At 36.3% G+C, this 18,320-nt stretch overlaps 1 long non-coding RNA gene across 3 annotated transcripts in view; it reads left to right on the top strand.

Moving 5' to 3' along the window:
- The window catches only part of LOC111543129, a 60,296-nt gene extending 47,157 nt beyond the window's left edge, over positions 1–13,139 (top strand). For 2 of the 3 annotated variants that reach the window (XR_002731761.1, XR_002731758.1), the window contains exon 4: positions 12,987–13,139. This is a non-coding gene — a long non-coding RNA (uncharacterized LOC111543129). Of the gene's footprint in view, positions 1–471; positions 528–12,986 lie in introns of all 3 variants that reach the window. The other variant, XR_002731762.1, reaches the window with a different exon arrangement.
- Positions 13,140–18,320: the final 5,181 nt, after the last annotated feature.

Raw genomic sequence — 18,320 nt, 5'->3', positions numbered from 1 at the left:
CCCTTCTTTGTTCCATGAGTACTCAATGTTTAGATCCCACTTCTAAGTGAGAGCCTGCAGTATTTGTTTTTCTGTTCCTGCATTAGTTTGCTTAGGATAATGGCCTCCAGCTCCATCCATGTTGCTATAAAGGCAGCTAAAAAGAAGGTGCAGGTCACCTACACAGAGACTTTATACTAACAGCATAACCTTCAGCAGAAACCCTACCAGCCAGAGGAGATTGGATGCCTAGTCAGCATTCTTAAAAAAAGAAGTTCCGAGCAAGAATTTCACATCCAGACAAACTAAGCTTCTTAAGCAAAGGAGAAATAAGATCCTTTTCAGGCAAGCAAATGTTAAGAACATTTGTTACCACCATATTTGCCTTACAAGAGGTCCTTAAAAATTGAAAAATAACTTTCTATATGCCTACATAATTGTCTTGCAATAGACAGGAGTCTTATTTTCCTGTTTGACTTTTTATTTTTACAGAGCTCAAAACTTTCAGTAGGACAGCCGGGTGCAGTGGCTCACACCTGTAATCCCAGGTGGGTGGATCATGAGGTCAGGAGATCGAGACCATCCTGCTGACATGGTGAAACTCCGTCTCTACTAAAAATACAAAAAAGTAGCTGGGTGTGGTAGTGGGCACCTGTAGTCCCAGCTACTCAGGAGGCTGAGGCAGGAGAATGGCGTGAACCTGGGAGGCAGAGCTTGCAGTGAGCCAAGATCTTGCCACTACACTCCAGCCTGGGTGATGGAGCGAGACTCTGTCTCAAACAAACAAACAAACAAACAAAACAAAACAAAACAAAAAAAGTCAGTAGGACATAAAAGATTATGACTAGGGCAACCAATTACTGAGTTTTCATTAAACAAATCTTTTCATTAGTCTAAGGATAATGTCTAATTACCGTTGTTATATATCCAATAGCGGTCTCCCTAATAAAAAACATGTTTTATAATTTTTAATAATTTTATAATGTTTACATGCATAAACATTTTATGTTTTATGATTAAATAATTATATTTAATTGATTAATTTTCAATGTCTTTAAAGTTTTGCAGTGTAATCTACCATGTGGTTCAATCTATAATAATACATTGAAAATAACACTGCCACAGAGAAGGGGTAGAAGCTGGAGATGAGAGGGTTGTAGTCTGTTTCTTCCCCCTGACAGTGATCCTGGTATATGCCATGAGATTCCTGTGCTGCTGAAACACTCCATGATTGAAAGGCTGTAGTCATAAGGAGGGGAGTGGGAAGTATTAGTTTGTCTCACATTTCTGAGATATGTGAACTATGTACCACATTAATCACATTTGGATTCTGATACGGGTTGGCTGTGTCCCCATCCAAATCTCATCTTGAATTATAGCTCCCATAATTCCCATATGTCATGCCAGGGACCCAGTGGGAGGTAACTGAATCATGGGGATGGTTCTTTCCTGTGTTGTTCTCATGACAGTGAATAAGTCTCACAAGATCTGATGGTTTCATAAAGGGAAGTTCCCTTGCACAGGCTCTTTTTGCCTGCTGCCATGCAAGAGGTGACTTTGCTCCTCCTTTGCCTTCCACCATGATTGTGAGGTGTCCCTGGCCATGTGGAACTTTGAGCCATTTAAACCTCTTTCCTTTATAAGTTGCCCAGTTTCAGGCATGTTTTTATTAGCAATGTGAGAACACGCTAATACACGTTCTCACAAATTATTTTAATTTTTGAAGCAACTTGAATCTCTTTCTTATAAGGGATATAATTTGTACCCAGATCGATCAAAGAAATCACTGTCTATGGCAGCTATAGCTTTACAAAATGTATTTCTTAAATAATAAGACTTGAAAATTAAAATTACTCCTTGATCCATGGGTTGCAGAATTGATATTGTGTTAGCAGGCGTGAAAATAGTATTAATCTCCTTGGACAACTACATCACAGCGCCTGGCCCAGACTGCTTCTTTAAGTGAGACCCCAATCCATCCCTCCTCAATGCGCAGGGCCTCCCTTCAAGAGTTTGGTGACTTTAGCCAAGGTTTCATGGACAGAACTCTGGTCTTTCTGGGTGGAGTCCCTCAGGGGAGGGGTGGCCATCATCTTTGCAGTTCAGTGACTTACGCTTTCCTGACTGCTGGATCTGGAGAGTTCAGGTGGTCTGGAGGAGGGGGCTTTCCCCTCAGTGCAGCATACCTACTCCACCAACAGGCAGCCAGACTGCTTCTTTACGCGGGTGCCTGATCCCATTCCTCCTGACTGAGTGAGACCTCCCAATAGGGATCTCCAGGCACTTCCTGTAATAGCATTTGGGGGCGGCATCAGGTCAGTGCCCTTCTGAGATGGAGCTCTAAGAGGAAGGAGCAGGCTGCCATCTCTACTGTTTTGCAGCTTCACTGGTAATACCTCCAAGTGCAGGGGGTACCCAGGTGATTAAAGTCTGGAGTGGACCCCCAGCCAACCACAGCAGCCCTACAGAAGAGGGGTCTGACTGCCAAAAGAAAAACAAACAAATAGTAATCAACAACAATAGCGGCATCAACAAAAAAGACCCCACAAAAACCCCATTCAAAGGTCAGCAACCTTAAAGATCAAAGACAGATAAGACCACAAAGATGAGAAAGAATCAATATAAAAATGCTGAAAATTCAAAAAGCCAGAGCGCCTCTTCTCCTCCAAATGATCACAACACCTCTTCATCAAGGGCACAAAACTAGGCTGAGACTGAGATGGCTGAATTGACAGGAGTAGGCTTCAGAAGGTTGGTAGTAATGAACTTCACTGAGGTAAAGGAGCATGTTCTAACCCAATGGAAAGAAGCTAATAATCATGATAAAACATTACAGGAGACGATAACCAAAATAGCCAGTTTAGAGAGGAATATAAATGACCTGATGGAGCTGAAAAACACAACAAGAAAACTTCACAGTGCAATCACAAGTATCAACAGCCAAATAGGCCAGGTGGAGGAAAGAATCTCAGAGCTTGAAGACTATCTTTCTGAAATAAGACAAGCAGAAAAGAATAGAGAAAAAAGAATGAAAAGACATGAACAAAACCTCTGAGAAATATGCGATTATGTGAAAAACAAATGAACAAACAAACAAACAAACCTATGACCGATTGGGGTAACTGAAGGAGACGGGAGAGCAGAACCAAGTTGGAAAACATACTTCAGGATGTCATCCGGGAGGACTTCAACCTAGCAAGACAGGCTAACATTCAAATTCAGGAAATCCAGAGAAGTCCATTAAGATACTCCATGAGATCAACCCCAAGACATCTAATTCTCGGATTCTCTAAGGTTGAAATGAAAGAAAAAATGTTAAGGCAGACAAAGAGAAAGGCTAGGTCACCTACAAATGGAAATCCATCAAACTAACAGCGGACCTCTCAGCAGAAACTCTGTAAGCCAGAAGAGATTGGGGGCCAATATTCAACATTCTTAAATAAAAGAATGTCCAACCCGGAATTTCGTATCTGGCCAAACCAAGCTTCATAGGTGAAGGAGAAATAAGATCGTCTTCAGACAAGCAAATGCTGAGGAAATTCATCACCACCAGGCCTGCCTTTTAAGAGCTCCTGAAGGAAGCACTGAATATGAAAAGGAAAAACTGTTACCCATCCACCACAAAACACACTGAAGTACAAGCAGTTCTCGTGCCTCAGCCTCCCAAGAAGCTGAGATTACAAGTGTGTACCACCATACCTGGAAAATTTTTGTATTTTCAATAGAGATGGGGTTTCACCATGGTGTCCAGGCTGGTCTTGAACTCCTTGCCTCAAGCAATCTGCCCACTCCAGCCTCCAAAAGTACTGGGATTATAGGTGTGAGCCACCACGGCCTGCCAGCATTAATTATCTTAGTTAGATCTGGATAACTTGCTGCAGCTTCTCCATCAACATTTGCTCTTTCACTTCGTACTTTTGCTTTACGAAGATGGCTTCTTTCCTTAAACCTCCTGGAGCAACTCCTGCTAGCTTCAAACTTTTCTTCTGCAACTTCCTCCCCTCTCTCAGTCTTCATAAAATCGAAGAGGGTTAGGGCCTTGCTCTGTATTAGGCTTTGCTTAAGGAAATGTGGCTGGTTTGATCTGTCCAGACTACTAAAACATTTTCCATATCAGCTATAAGGCTGTTTTGCTTTTATATTATTCGTGTGTTCATTAGAGTAGCACTTTTAATTTCCTTCAATAACTTTTATTTGCATTCACAACTTGCTAACCGGCACAAGAGGTTTAACTTTTGACCTGTCTCAGCTGTCAACCTGCCTTCCTTGCTAAGCTTACTCAGTTTAGCCTTTTGATATAAAGTGAGAGACTTGCAACTCTTCCTTGCATTTGAATACTTAGAGAACATTGGAGGGTTATGACTTGGCCTAATTTTAATATTGTTCTGTGGAAATAGGGGGGTCCAAGGAGAGGACGACATATAGCAACTGCCTATTGTTGGAGCAGTCAGAACACACACAACATATATTAATTAAATTTACCATCTTTTATGGGTGTGGTCCATGGCACCCCAAAACTATTACAATAGTGACATCAGGGATCAATGGTCACTGTAACAAGTATAATAATAATGAAAAAGTTGAAAATATTTTGAGAATTATAGTATTGTGAGAATGTGGCACAGAGATGTGAAGGGAGCACATACTATTGGGAAATGGTCCTTAGAGACTTATTTGATGCGGAGCTGCCAAAATCTTCAATTTGTAAAAAAAAAAAAATGCAGTATCTGTACAACACAATAAAGTGAAGTGCAGTAAAACAAGGTATGCTTGTATTTGTACACTTATGCTCATAGCAGCATAATTTGCAATAGCCAAAGGTGAAAACAACCCAAATGTTCATTGACAGCCGAATGTATAAACCAAACGTGCTATATACACACAGTGGAATATTATTCATCCTTCAAAATAAATGACGTTCCAACACATGACAACATGGATGAACACGGATTGAAGATACTATGTTGAGGGAAATAAGCCTTTTACAAAAGGACAAACACTATATGAGTACACTTATATGAGGTACCTAGAGTATCAAATTGATAGAAACAAAAAGCGAAATGTGGTCTCCAGGAGCTGAGGAAAGGGAAAATGAACAGTTATTGTTTAATTTGCACAGTCTCAGTTGACAAAGATGAAAAAGCTCTGTAGACAGTGAGATGGTTGCAAAATAATATCAATGTACTTTATGTTCCTGATCACTAATGCTACATACTTTAAAAATGATAAATGATAAATTTTATAGGAATTCCGCTATTGGAAAAGAGGCAGAAGCTGTTGTTTTTATTATTTACCTACATTACAAATGCAACTTAAAAATGAGATTGATTTTGTGGCTTCTTGAGAAACCAAATGAAGAAAAATGGAACTAAGGGATGTCAATGATAAACACAGCCAAACATTAGTTAAATTGTTGAGAAAATACTTGAGTCGGTAATGACTATTGCAGTACGGAAAAGAATCCAGTGTGAACTCAAGTCAACTTAGATTCATACAGAGTGACTGGCATTATAAAGGGAGGATGAGGAAATAGGGAGCGGGTGAGTGGAAGCTCAATAGTGCCAGAGAAAGAAAACAAATTTAAAAGTGGGGAGTTTGTCCATGGAAAACACACCTGGGTTTGCTAACTGGCACTAACTGGCACTTGTGGGAATTAGGCTACACTTTTCCCACAGACACTGTGACACAGGGACCCTAATCTTCAGGTGTTGGCTGAAACAAACTTTTGATGATCTTGAGTTTTTTCAGAAATGCACTTTAAGAAAGGCTAATATCATCCTACGGATGCAGCCTTACACTGTTTGAAATGATCGAAGTGTGTTTTCAAGTCTTTATAGGCCAAAATTGGCAGGTATATTCAAGAAATAGGCTCCTTTGAGCCAGGCTAGAGTTTGGTAAAAAGAGAATCGTTTTTAGAGGTTAAGCATCTTCTATAAGTCACATATTAAGGGAATTACACTTCAGTGGGATCTGAATTATAAGAGGAATTCAGTAGGTCAAGTGTAAGTTTGTAATAAGCCAGTAGAATGATTACAGTTTTTTCTCATTTTTTTTTTTTTTGGTCACCCATGCTTACAGTCACTTAAAAATACATGTATTTGCCAACACACAGGCTTACCTTTTTATAAAGGTTACCTGCTATATCTTTATGTCCATTCCCCACTCTGAAAATTTTTAGACTCATTGTACCAACCTTCAAATACATTTGATCATGAGACAGGGTAAGATGACAATTGTATATTTCCTCGGCAGACGTTTACTCTCTGAAAAAGGGAAACAGGGCTGGGCCACACTCTACAAGAATATTTTTCTCATTTTTATTTTACAAATGCTTCTCTGATCATCTAGACAACATCTAGAGAGGGTAAACTGCATTATATCCCTGTTGGCAATCTTCTTTCTTTCTCATTGATAAATTTGTATGTGGTGCCCAGGTTCAGTGATTTGATAGCAGGAGATGATAAACAAGCTTTGAAATCAGATCAACTAACCTTTCAGTCTCTGCCTCTTTCAAGCTAATGGAGATAAGTGAAACCAAATCAGAGAAGCTTAAGAATTGTAACAGGGTCCATGGCTACTCTGAAGCCATTGTATTCATTATGTAAGGACCATGAGATAAGCATCTGTTCTATTTAACCATCCACCACCTGTGGTGTGAGCTTTTCATCCAGCATGGTATTCAGGAATGATCCTCCTTTCTCTGGGCCAGGGAAGATTCAAATTGTCAACTTATTGAACCCAGTCCCACACTGTTTCCCAGGGCCACAGTTTTTCAGTCCAATAGTTTTTCACCCACCACTCCACCTCCTCCCACATCTCAAGTACTTTTAGGTAGAGTGGCCATGTCTTCCAGTTCAGAGTGTCCCAAGGTATGTGAAAACTAAATTCAGGAAGTCTGCCTAATGATGGACTTGCCTTTCTCTACACAGTATTTGAGTTTCGTCTCTGAAAAGCACCCTGCTACCTACACCAAGGAAATTAATGCGGCTAAGGAAAACACATGACGGTGTTTTCATCTCCTGTCTTTACAACCACCACCAACAGTAGCCAACTCAGCTTATAGTGTTGCTTCTCTGTGATAGGCAATGTAAGTCTTCAAAAGGCTATTCAGATTTCTGTCCCATTTTAGGAGAATATGAATTTAAGTAATTCAAAAGCCTAACATTCTATCATAAGGGATTGTGAAGAGAAGACAAGGAAGAGAAAGAAAGTTAAAAAAAAAAGAACTTTAATTTCCTGCCCTACCTGTTCATCCTCTATCTCTGGCAGTTCCCATCCTCAATGGGGTAGTGAGCTTTAGAAATATCTAGATAGGTATGGGAGCAGCTAGAAAATTGGGAGTACTTGTATACTTTCCTCAGAGAATAAGGAGTAAGCAAACTTTGAGGGAAGACTTGAGTTAATGGTTTTACAATGTGTCCTTGGTAAATAAATCAAACTGCTAGAGCCCATGTCCTTTAATATGGCTTGGGTTAATAAGTTTTCAGTTACCATAGAAATGGCACACAAAATTGCTAAGGGTGCTCAAGAGTAAACAAGAGGTAGAGAAAATCCAAGAGAACAGTATTTTACTTTAATTTGCAAAGAAAAATTTTAAAAAGTATTGTACTGCATTAGACCAAATTTGCTACACTGAATTCAAATTTATTTTATTTTTTTTCAAAATGTTTTTTCTTCACTATTTAGCAATAAGACTAGTGAGGAAAGTTAGCTCAATTCACAGAAAATAAACAAATCAATATTTTCCCTACACTTTTCAGTGTAATGGTAGCCATCTGGTGATCTGCCGAGTCAGGTTGGTAGGGCTGTGTTGAGCTGTGCCCACAGTGGAAAGCTTAGCCACCACCACCTATTACTGATGAAAAACACCAGCCAGTCTTCTTAGTTCCTGCACCCAATGTTGCTTTCTAAAGTCCTTTGAGAGCTACTTTTACGTGCTGTGTATTTTTAAGGTGGATGTGTGATGAAATAAGGTCATATATGTGTCTATATACAAGTAGTACACTTGAAAAATAAAAAAAAAATATTGATGAGTTACAAATGCTAAAGCATACAGTATGGTGAAATCGTTTTGTCATATGAGTTTTGGAGAACAGCTAAAAGAGCTTAGTTTTATTCAGTTATGCTACTGAAAATTAATTTGTCAATGATATTGCTCAAAAATTACCAATAATCTGTAGATATAGAAGTTCCATTAGTACTTTTTATTATTTTATAATGAAATATTCTTGTAGATACTTTTAATATCTAATAATAAAGTACTAATGGCTTTTCTGAAAACTAGCAGTGAACCTAATTTACATGGTTGTCATATTGCCATGAGATGGGCTCATCTTTGATCCCTTAAAAATGTTCTTATGAATAGATCAGAAGAATTGCATATGGACAATTCCTAAAGCTAAAGAAATCCTAGTGGTAATATACTGTGGGTAGCTGAGATAACTGCATTGAGTGGAAACCATCTAAACATCTAGCTGCCTGTCCAGTCATTATTGAATTGCTCAAATATTCTATAATTTTTAGAGCTTTGATTCCCTTATCCTTGGTGACCTGAATTTGGAACCTGTAAATGTGAATATTCAAATTAAATAATAACGATAATTTTAAAAACCCTGTGTATTAGGCCACATTTCACTGTCAAGTATGGGTACAAATGCAAATACAGACTGCATGGTGTTACTTACTCTTGCCGGGAAATTAACAACCCCTGGAGTGTTTTGAGCCCAAAGATGGGCCATATATGAACCCACTGCATATCCCTACTTGCAATTTTCCACTCCTGTTCTTTGATCTGTATTAGTTTACACTACTTTGACATCATTCTGGCCTTTTGTGCAGCATCTTTACTCCAGTTCTATAGAGGAAGAGTAAATATCAAACACATGATCTTATTAAAATTTCCATGATGAGTCTAGATTATTTTTTACAATCACATCTAGCAATATCCTCAACTTATAAGCTAAAAATTTAAATAATGAAATTACTCTTGAATATTATGGTAGAAAAAATAAAACCTAGTTCCTTAAATTCAAAAATTCAATAGTTGATAACATTCAGATTAGCCTCTCTTTCTGATGTAGTAAAGACTTAAGGAAATGTTTTCAGTAGATCTACCAAGATAGAAATCCATCACATCATTTATTTGTAGTTTTACCTCTGGCATGTTATTTTATCTCTTGATATCTCAGTTTTTTGACTCATAATTCATATTTAAACATTTGTTCAAAAGGTTTAATGTGATAATCAATGCCATATAATTATTATATGACAAATCCTGTACTATGTGCTGAATTAATAAATGGTAACTATAATTGGAAAGAAGTATAGTATTGGGCATCTATATTTAAAATCGTGAATAATAAAAATTGATAGGTAACACAACACACTAGAATCTGTTTCTAATTCTGCAAATATTTTTTCTTACTTTTTCCTCAGAGCAACTCCAAAATGGAGGTACTATTGTTATCTTCACTTACAGATTAGGAAACTGAGGTACAGATATGCTCTCAGGTACTTGTCAGCAGTAGTTGTTCTACAAATAAGGTGAAAAATAGAGCCTCTTTATCATTAGGTATTGGATAAATAATCTCCCTAAGACTGTTTCATCCTCTCATTCTCTACATCGATTTAAAGGACTGCCACTATATTCACATGCAAAACATTACCCAAAAAAAGTGTGAACATTGTTTTTTCAATAGGATTTTATGTAAGTTATTTAGCTACACATTAGAATAATTTTAGAATGACAACCTAACTTAGAATTTCAGTATTTTCTCTTTTAGTGGAAGAAGTCTTAGCTATATGTGTGTGCTGCCATCTGATGATAACTTTCTAGGACTACATTTCATGTTAACGACTTTACTAAACTACAAGATGAGTGAAATAATTCATTAGCCTAACATTGTGTAAAAACATGGTTGTCAGCTTTTATTTTTTTCATGCAAGAAAAGACACACTTGTTACAGCCCATGTCTAAGGAACAGAGATACAACACCACATTCAGTTCTCCCAGCAGAGGGAATATTATCACACTTGCTAATAAACATAACTTGCCTATTATTGAATACATATACTTAGAACAGGAACTTACCTAGTTAAATCCCAACTGACTGCTTGTTGTGGATGCCGTGCATCATCATTCTGAAGGGCGTATTCGCCCAGCAGCTGGGAGTCCTGCCCCTAAGCAGCTCTACTGTCTGCCCTTTCTGAAAATTGCCATAATCACTTTGCTGGGCAAGCCCACTTCGAGAGCTGGTAGACATACATTTCAGGCTACCTTTCTCCAGTTCAGGACAACTCAGAAGAGCTTTCCTAGTTTTATAGCTTCCCATGGGATTAGCTAAGGCTTGTGTTGTGACTATATCACAGACCAGTTTCTTCTTGTGCTTAACCTTGCTCCTTGACAGGTACATTGTAAAAATAAATCTGTAGATTGCCCCCTAGTAAACATTCTGCATGCTAATCTCCATCTCAGAGTATGCTTATTACATCCAGGGTAACCTCCCTGTAACACGAATTATATCCAGTTTGTACTTCAGACCACTTTGAGAAAACTATCTAGGATATTACCTCTGATTACTGTTGGTAAAATACTTCTGTTTTATGATACATCCAGGAATAAAGTCACAAATGGGTACTCATGGTTGCTGCACCAAAGCTATGAATTCCAGCTTTAACAAGTGATTTTATTTAATCAGGTTATCACTTTAGGTGATGACTTCTTTTTCTGTTTTCGAAAATCTCTGCAGGCAGTTGTGTTTGGCCCTTCACTCTAACTGTAATTCTTTCAGGTTCACCCCACACATCCCATGCATTGCTTATAAAACAGCTTATTCTATATTCTCATATTTTCTTTGAAATGTCACTCAGTTTTAGTGATAAACTTAATTTATAATCTTGTTGCTATTTCATAATTTTGTACCTTGGTACTTGAATACATGCATTCTTATAATATTGTCTAATGTCTCCTTTGTACTCATCTTAACTCCCCAGTAATAAGGTTTCTAAAATCTTATTTTTAAACAAAAAAAGAGAAACCTTACTTTTAAATGAGCTCATGTAAGGCTATGTTTTTTATTTATTCTTCAATCGTTTTAGTACTAACTAGGAACATTCATTTGCTCTTCTGGCAACCAAGGAGTTTGGACCCTTTTTGTCCTAAGGAAGAAAAGTGGCTAAGAGCAGAATACCTGGAGCTGGCCCACTTCCACTGGAATATGGACTCTAGTGCTTATAACTTTGGATAAGGTGCTTGAGTTTTCTGAATGTCAGTGTCATTATCTGTAAAATGGAGATGGTGGTATTATCTACCTCGCAGGATTATTGGAAGAATTGAATGAGTCAATGTAAGAAGGTACTAGAAAATTGCCTGTCAATAAGCACCATATGCGTGTTAGCTAAAATGCTTCCAATAGATGAATGCTTACGATAGCTATTGACTTGTATTGTTTTGTTCAAATGACTTTTTGAATTCTAAGATGACCAAGATTAAAATTTTGTCTTTATGTAATTTGCATGAAGAGGTTGTTCATTAGAATCACCCTGCAGGGTCTGCACTATTTTCTAACCCTTGTTGCTCTAGGCCAGACCAGCGTTCAAGAAGCAGGTTGAGGATGCTCATAAACCTGAGTGATACTGCTGGCCAATGAATGTGAGACTAATTACCTCATGTGCTTGACTTTCCTAAATTGGTCTTGTGGAAGAACGTAGGTTTAGAGTGGAAAGACAGTTTCTCTAAGCTTTTATGGAATGCAGTGAAACTAGAGAGTAAATTTACCAACATTTGTTTATCTGACAACATCAACAGGCTAAATATCTGGATATCTTAAATCTCAGATGAGTGTCTTAGCCTCTGGATTACTGCCCAATGAGGAAAGCTATGAAACGTGTGGATAACTTGTTAATCAATATTTGCCACATGTGCTGGGAGCATCAGTATCAGTTGGGAGCTTACAGTGACCTCCAGGTCAGACCTCCTGAATCAGAATATCAGAGAAGGGGGCCCAGGCAAGTGTGCTTTACTAAGTTCTTCAGAAGATTCTTAAAGACACTGAAGTTTGAGAAGCACTGTCTTAGGGTACATAAGCATGAAGCTAGACTGGCAGAACTCTATCATTGACTAACTGTATGATGGTGAGAAAGTTGCTTACCTCTTCTGAGCTTCTATTTCTTCTTCTGTATCATATGTTTGTTGTGAAGATCAAACTTTTAGTACATTGCAAGTGCATGGAACTTAACAAAAACTCAATAGACATTATTATTATTATTGTTGCTGATTTTTAGGTCTTACCATCTACAGCATGTTGCTGGCTGGTGAAATGACTCCTCTCCTGAGGGTGTAATATACATTAACAATTTCTTCTTATACATTTGGTGATTCAATGTTTGTTATTTAAGTGGTAAAATTGTTCATTACATTTATTAAATATTTAAATATTTAAATGGTAAATAATATAACTGCAGAGAAACAATGGATAAAAACTAAAAATACTACATATCAAGGCACCAGTTGAGATTGCTTTTAACAATTTTAGACTCCATGGTAGTAAATATACTGTAAACGTATGTGCAGGTATATAGTTTTCCATAGCTGCACCTTATCTAAGTTATAAACATATACATTTTGCATAAATTCCTTATGTATGGTTTTTAAAAGCAAATTAATGAGAGGGCAGAGAGTTGGTGCTCATTACGTCTAACCTCAGAAGCAGGAGACAGATTAATTTACTTAGTGTGTTCCATTTTTAGAAGCAATGAATTTTTTTGAAAAAGTTTAAATAATCAAACTTCAGCTAAATTTTTAGAGTCATCCAGATAAAGGGAGACAAAGGAGGATGAAGACTCATGCAATCAGCTAACATTTCTCTTAGGCTAATTTATTTAACATGTAGTTCACCTCTACAGTATTCTATTTCTTTCAAGTTGATTTACAGAATAATTGTGTGTTTTAAAATTAATGGCATCTTCTATTAGATGAAATACTTTAATATATTGATATTCATTCCTAGGTTACCATGCTTCATCTGCCAATGCATTGAAAACTTTGAATATAAATTAATTCAACCATTGTAGAAGATGGTGTGGTGATTCCTCAGAGACCTAGAGGCAGAAATACCATTTGATCCAGCAATCCCATTACTGTGTATACACCCAAAGAAATATAAGCCATTCTATTACAAAGATACTTGTGTGCATGTGTTCATTGCAGCACTATTCACAATAGCAAAGACATGGAGTCAACCCAAATGCCTATCAATGATAAAGAATATGTGGTACATATATACCACGGAATACCACGCACCCATAAAAAGGAACAAGATCATGTTTTTTTGCAGGGACATGGATGGAGCTGGAAGGTATTATCCTAAGCAAAATAACAAAGGAATGGAAAACCAAACACCCCATGTCCTCACTTCTAAGTGGGAGCTAGACAATGAGAACACATGGACACAGGGAGAGGAACAACACACACTGGGGCTTGTTGGGGGGTAGGGGGAGAGAGAGCATCAGGAAAATGCTAATGCATGCTGGGCTTAAAGCATAAGTGATGGGTTGATCAGTGCAGCAAACCACCATGGCACATGTTTACCTATGTAACAAACCTGCACATCTTGCACATGTACCCCAGAACTTAAAAATAAAAATGAAAATGTAAAAAACCTCAAGAAAAAAAGAAAATGTGATTTCTCACTGTAATATTGGAAATATAAGTTAATAGATGGTAAATTACAGGATGTTTACATCATTAGAAGCAAGTTTTATGACTGATAGATGTTTGTATGGGACAAAATTCTAGCCAGTCTATGGAGGTTGAGGAGACTTCCCTGCTACTTTCACCAATTTTACCCAGCTTGGCTTTCACAGGTATGAATCTTGATGACATCATATGACCCCACATCTAGGTCAGCCTAAAATGTGTGTTTTACTGAAGCAAGTTTTTGCCTATGTTTACTGTAGAGATAATTTTATAGCCTCCTATATCCTGCTGTTGCTCTTGGGCAGGTTTCCCAGGTTTTGCTGGTGAACATGTCCTCTGATTGATTCTCTAGCAAACCTTTGATGGCTGCTAGCTTAGGCCAATTTTCCTAGCGTGATGATTAAACTACAGGTAAGAAGGTATCAGTACAGACTGTTAAATTCAGGAGAGTGCAGTTTGAAATCAACTTTGAAATATGACACAAGCAATAATCTATTATTTATTCTATTAATAAAATGTTGAGAATTTAATGAAATTCAATTCACCTTTCTCTTGACAATATATGTAAAATATACATTTTATTAGGCTTGTGCAAAGACAAGATGCAAAGATATGCAATCATTTATATTTCTCTAAGCAAATTTAATCACCTGTTTCACGAACAAAATGATGAATTATTCACTCATTTGATATTAATACATACATTTTATGAAGCAATGGTCTTCATTTTGAAACTACCCATGAACTACCAAGTTTGTATTGTAAAAAATTTTTGTGAATTTTTGGATTGTTCTTAAAGGTTAAAAAGTGTCAGTGCAATTCTATTTACTTAAGAGATTCTTATTCTATCACATTGTGGAAAGATAAGTAATGCATACATTTTAACATACCTTCTTTATCTATTATTCTATTGGTTTCCATATCTAGCTACTCTTTAACACATTACTATTACATAAATATTAAGATAATTTAATTTTGTTTAATTCTCATTTCTCCAATATGGACATTTGTTGTTTCCTAACTGAATGCAAAATGCATTAGATAATCATGGGGACAAAGTAAAATGGCTAAACCATTCAAATCACAAGGACTTACTTTCTGTAGGTACTATGCATATGGAATACCTCCTTATCTCTGTTATTAGTTATTATTTCAGGTAATCACAGAATAGGACAAAACCATGATGTGAGGTCCTACATGGAAATTTTAATTTTATTAAATTGAAGTAAATAAGAATCTTTACAAAGTAAACAAGGCAAATCATCTTTATCTCAAACTAATCCTAGAAGAGGACTGATATGTTGCTGAGATTCAATTGTGTTTCATATTTGCCTAGAATTCAAATTGTAGCTGCAATCACCTTGCGTAACAAAAAATGATGTTCTAAGATTTTTTATTTTTCATAAATCTTCAAATGATTTAAAAATGATTTTTAAATGAATTTTTTGAAATGATCAATTTTGAAAATGATATTCAAAAATGATCCTTCAATAGAATTTTAAAACAGCAATTAGGAGATAGAGATTTCAAATCCATGATAACAAAGTTAATTTTCTAATGATACTTCATTACTAAGATTTTCTTAATTTTAGTCTTAGGGAGATTTTTAAAAAATCATTAAATAAAGTAATGAATTTGTTAATAAAAACTGGAATACAACTTCTACATGCCTGCATAATTATCTTCTCATACACACATGCAGCAGTCTCATTTTCCTTTATGAATTTTGATCGCTGCAGAGTTTATACCTTCCAAAAGGAAATAGAAGAATGTGACTAAAACAAATGGAGTTTTCATAAAACACACCTTTCTTTATTAATGACAGTTGTGCTATATCCTCTGCAGGTCTGTATAATGTAAAATAGATTTTCTCATTAAATAACTGCACATGATTGAACGATTTTTAATGTCTTTAAAATGCACACTCTGTAATACATCATGTGATATCTTCCACTGCCATACAGGATACAGGCAGCGGAGAGACTCGTAGTCTGTATAGGGTCTAGCTCCAGCAAAGAAAAGGAAATATAATGTGTGTTTTTAGTTCCAGCATTAAGTAGGGAAACTGAGGAGAGTTAGTTAGAACTAAGGAATATAGAACTGATGAGAATTAGATAGAGATTAGATGAACTATGTAAGCAGACACAGATCATTGATTCTCATAACCTTAATAGAAATATCCCTTAAGAATATACACATTCCAGAAAATGGCCAGACATCACTAATTTCCTTATAAGGTGGAAATTTAAGTAAGACATATTAATTTTCTGAACTTCCTCTACTCCTAGAGATGACAGAAATTAGACCTGAATTTTAATACAGCCTTTTTTTCAATTATAAAAATTGATGTACCCAAGGATGGTTAATTCTTTTGTTTTCTTGAGGGGCACAAAGAAATAGCCTCATTAGGAGATGTCCAAAGTTCATGGGGAAAAGACAGGTTACTGTACAGGATTTTTGTTGAACTATCTATCTTGCCCTCATCCCTGTTGAGATCAAGCCAGTGATTGAGATTAGGATGGATGTAACTGGGGTAGCAGTGGGGAGGGGAATGAACTTTGATGAAAGAAGTGCCGGCCATGTCTGGAATTTGGGTCTAAGAAGTTCAAAAAATACAATGTCAAACAAAAGGAAACATCAAAAAAATGAAAGGAGGCAAAAGAAACTTGTATCTTGATCATGAGACAGGTGTCGTGGAAATAGATTTAGAGCATCTGCTGCTCTTACTTTGGCCATTGTAATTTTAGAACACTGCTGGAGGCAGGCTGAAGTGGGAAGCCAAAAACCTAGAACGACAAATACATTTCAGTCTGGCAGCCTCTATCCCTTGACAATTAGAACAGATGTAGCAGAGAAGGAAGAAATTATGAGTACAGCAGCAGAGAGGTTACCCTGTGAGAAGGAACTGTCCATTTGTGGGAACAGAGGAGAGGGAGGAAGAGACCATTAACTGCAACACAAAGCATCTCACATCTTGTGACTTTCTTCAACTCAACCTAACATGGAAAAAATAAATAAATAAAGTGAGAAGTCTTTTCTGATGTCTTCAGATATACCAACAAAAGCCAACAAATATATTGATTCAAAAAATTTAATCTTACGAGAGGAAGATAACAGCGGAACATCATATACTAAAAGAAACTGAACTATTTTAAAAAAAATCAATACAAATTGTGAAAAGCACGAAAGTTGCAAAGAAATAAACATAATGGAAATCTAAATGGTGATCAAGCTATTATAAAATATAACTGTTTAGAGATATTGGAAATGAAATAAAAAATAGCTAAAATAAAAACTCAAAAGGATAGGTTGCATAGTTCATCAGTTATATAAATAGGTAAAGAAAGAATGAGTGAGCTGAAGCAGCGGGGTGCAGTGCTTTCAGAATGTATTAAAAAGGGTCAAAGAGAATGATAATAAAGTCAAGATATGTAAAAACTTAAAGAAATTATCAAGATCCACCAGCGATAGCCAAAAAAGGAGAGAAAGTATAAATAAACGTGACAAAATATTTGAGAAAATGATTATGTATCATGAAAAATAACATAAAATCTCAAATAAAAAGAGAATTATGCCAAGAATGGTGGCGCACTCCTGTAGTCCCAGCTACTCAGGAGGCTGAGGCAGGAGAAATACTGGAGCCCAGGAGTTCAAGGCTCTAGTGCACTACGATTGTGTCTGTAAGTAGTCACTGCACTCTGGCTTGGGTAACATAGCAAGACCCTCACCTCTGAAAAATAGAGGGGGGAGAGAAAGAGGATCATGTGTTATGCAAAACAGCTAAGATTTAATACACGTACCTAGAAATAACACAATGAATTTAAACTACACAGCAAGAAGGAGGGAGAGCATTTCAAGAGATATACCGAATGTAAACGACAAGTTAACGGGTGCAGCACACCAACATGGCACATGTATACATACGTAACAAACCTGCAAGTTGTGCACATGTTCTAGAACTTAAAGTATAATAATAAAAAAAGAAAATAAATAAATAAAAGAAAAAAAGAAAATTGTTTAAAGTTTTCAGAAAGGAAAAATAAATCACATATAAGAGATGTCTAGTTTTCAAAATACTCCTGGGTATTTTAAACAACTTTGTCAAGTAATTATAGCTATATTTTGTATTTTGAACAATTGCAATCATGACAGACATACTATAACAGCTTCTTTATACATAATATATTTTACTTTCCATATTAGTTTAGCAGCTCTTTTTATCGGGTTTAATAATTTCACTTCCATTCTTAATGTATTCTGAAATATCAAGAGATTAGTCAAATTTAAATTTATTAGCCACTATGAGTGAAGAACACATTAAAACTCTATTAAACGTATTTTTTTTAAATATGGAAAAATAACTGACACACATGTTCATGGGTGAGATGATTTGGCAATGAAAGAAGCAAATTTTTCTCAAACAATCTATAAATTCATACAAAGACAATCATAATCCATAGGATTTTTAGAGGGTGGACAGATGAACATATCGTAAGTTTTAAATGGGAAAATAAGAACTTTTTAATAGGGAAATTTAAGAAACATAATAATAAAGCCCCTCACCCTGTCAGATATTAAGACAAATATGAAGCTTAAATATGGAAATCACAGAGAAAAAGGCATAGAATGATTTAAATAGATCAAT

The sequence above is a fragment of the Piliocolobus tephrosceles genome, chromosome 5 (assembly GCF_002776525.5).
Source record: "Piliocolobus tephrosceles isolate RC106 chromosome 5, ASM277652v3, whole genome shotgun sequence".
Lineage (NCBI taxonomy): Eukaryota > Metazoa > Chordata > Mammalia > Primates > Cercopithecidae > Piliocolobus > Piliocolobus tephrosceles.
This window is presented reverse-complemented; position numbering and strand designations above follow the sequence as displayed.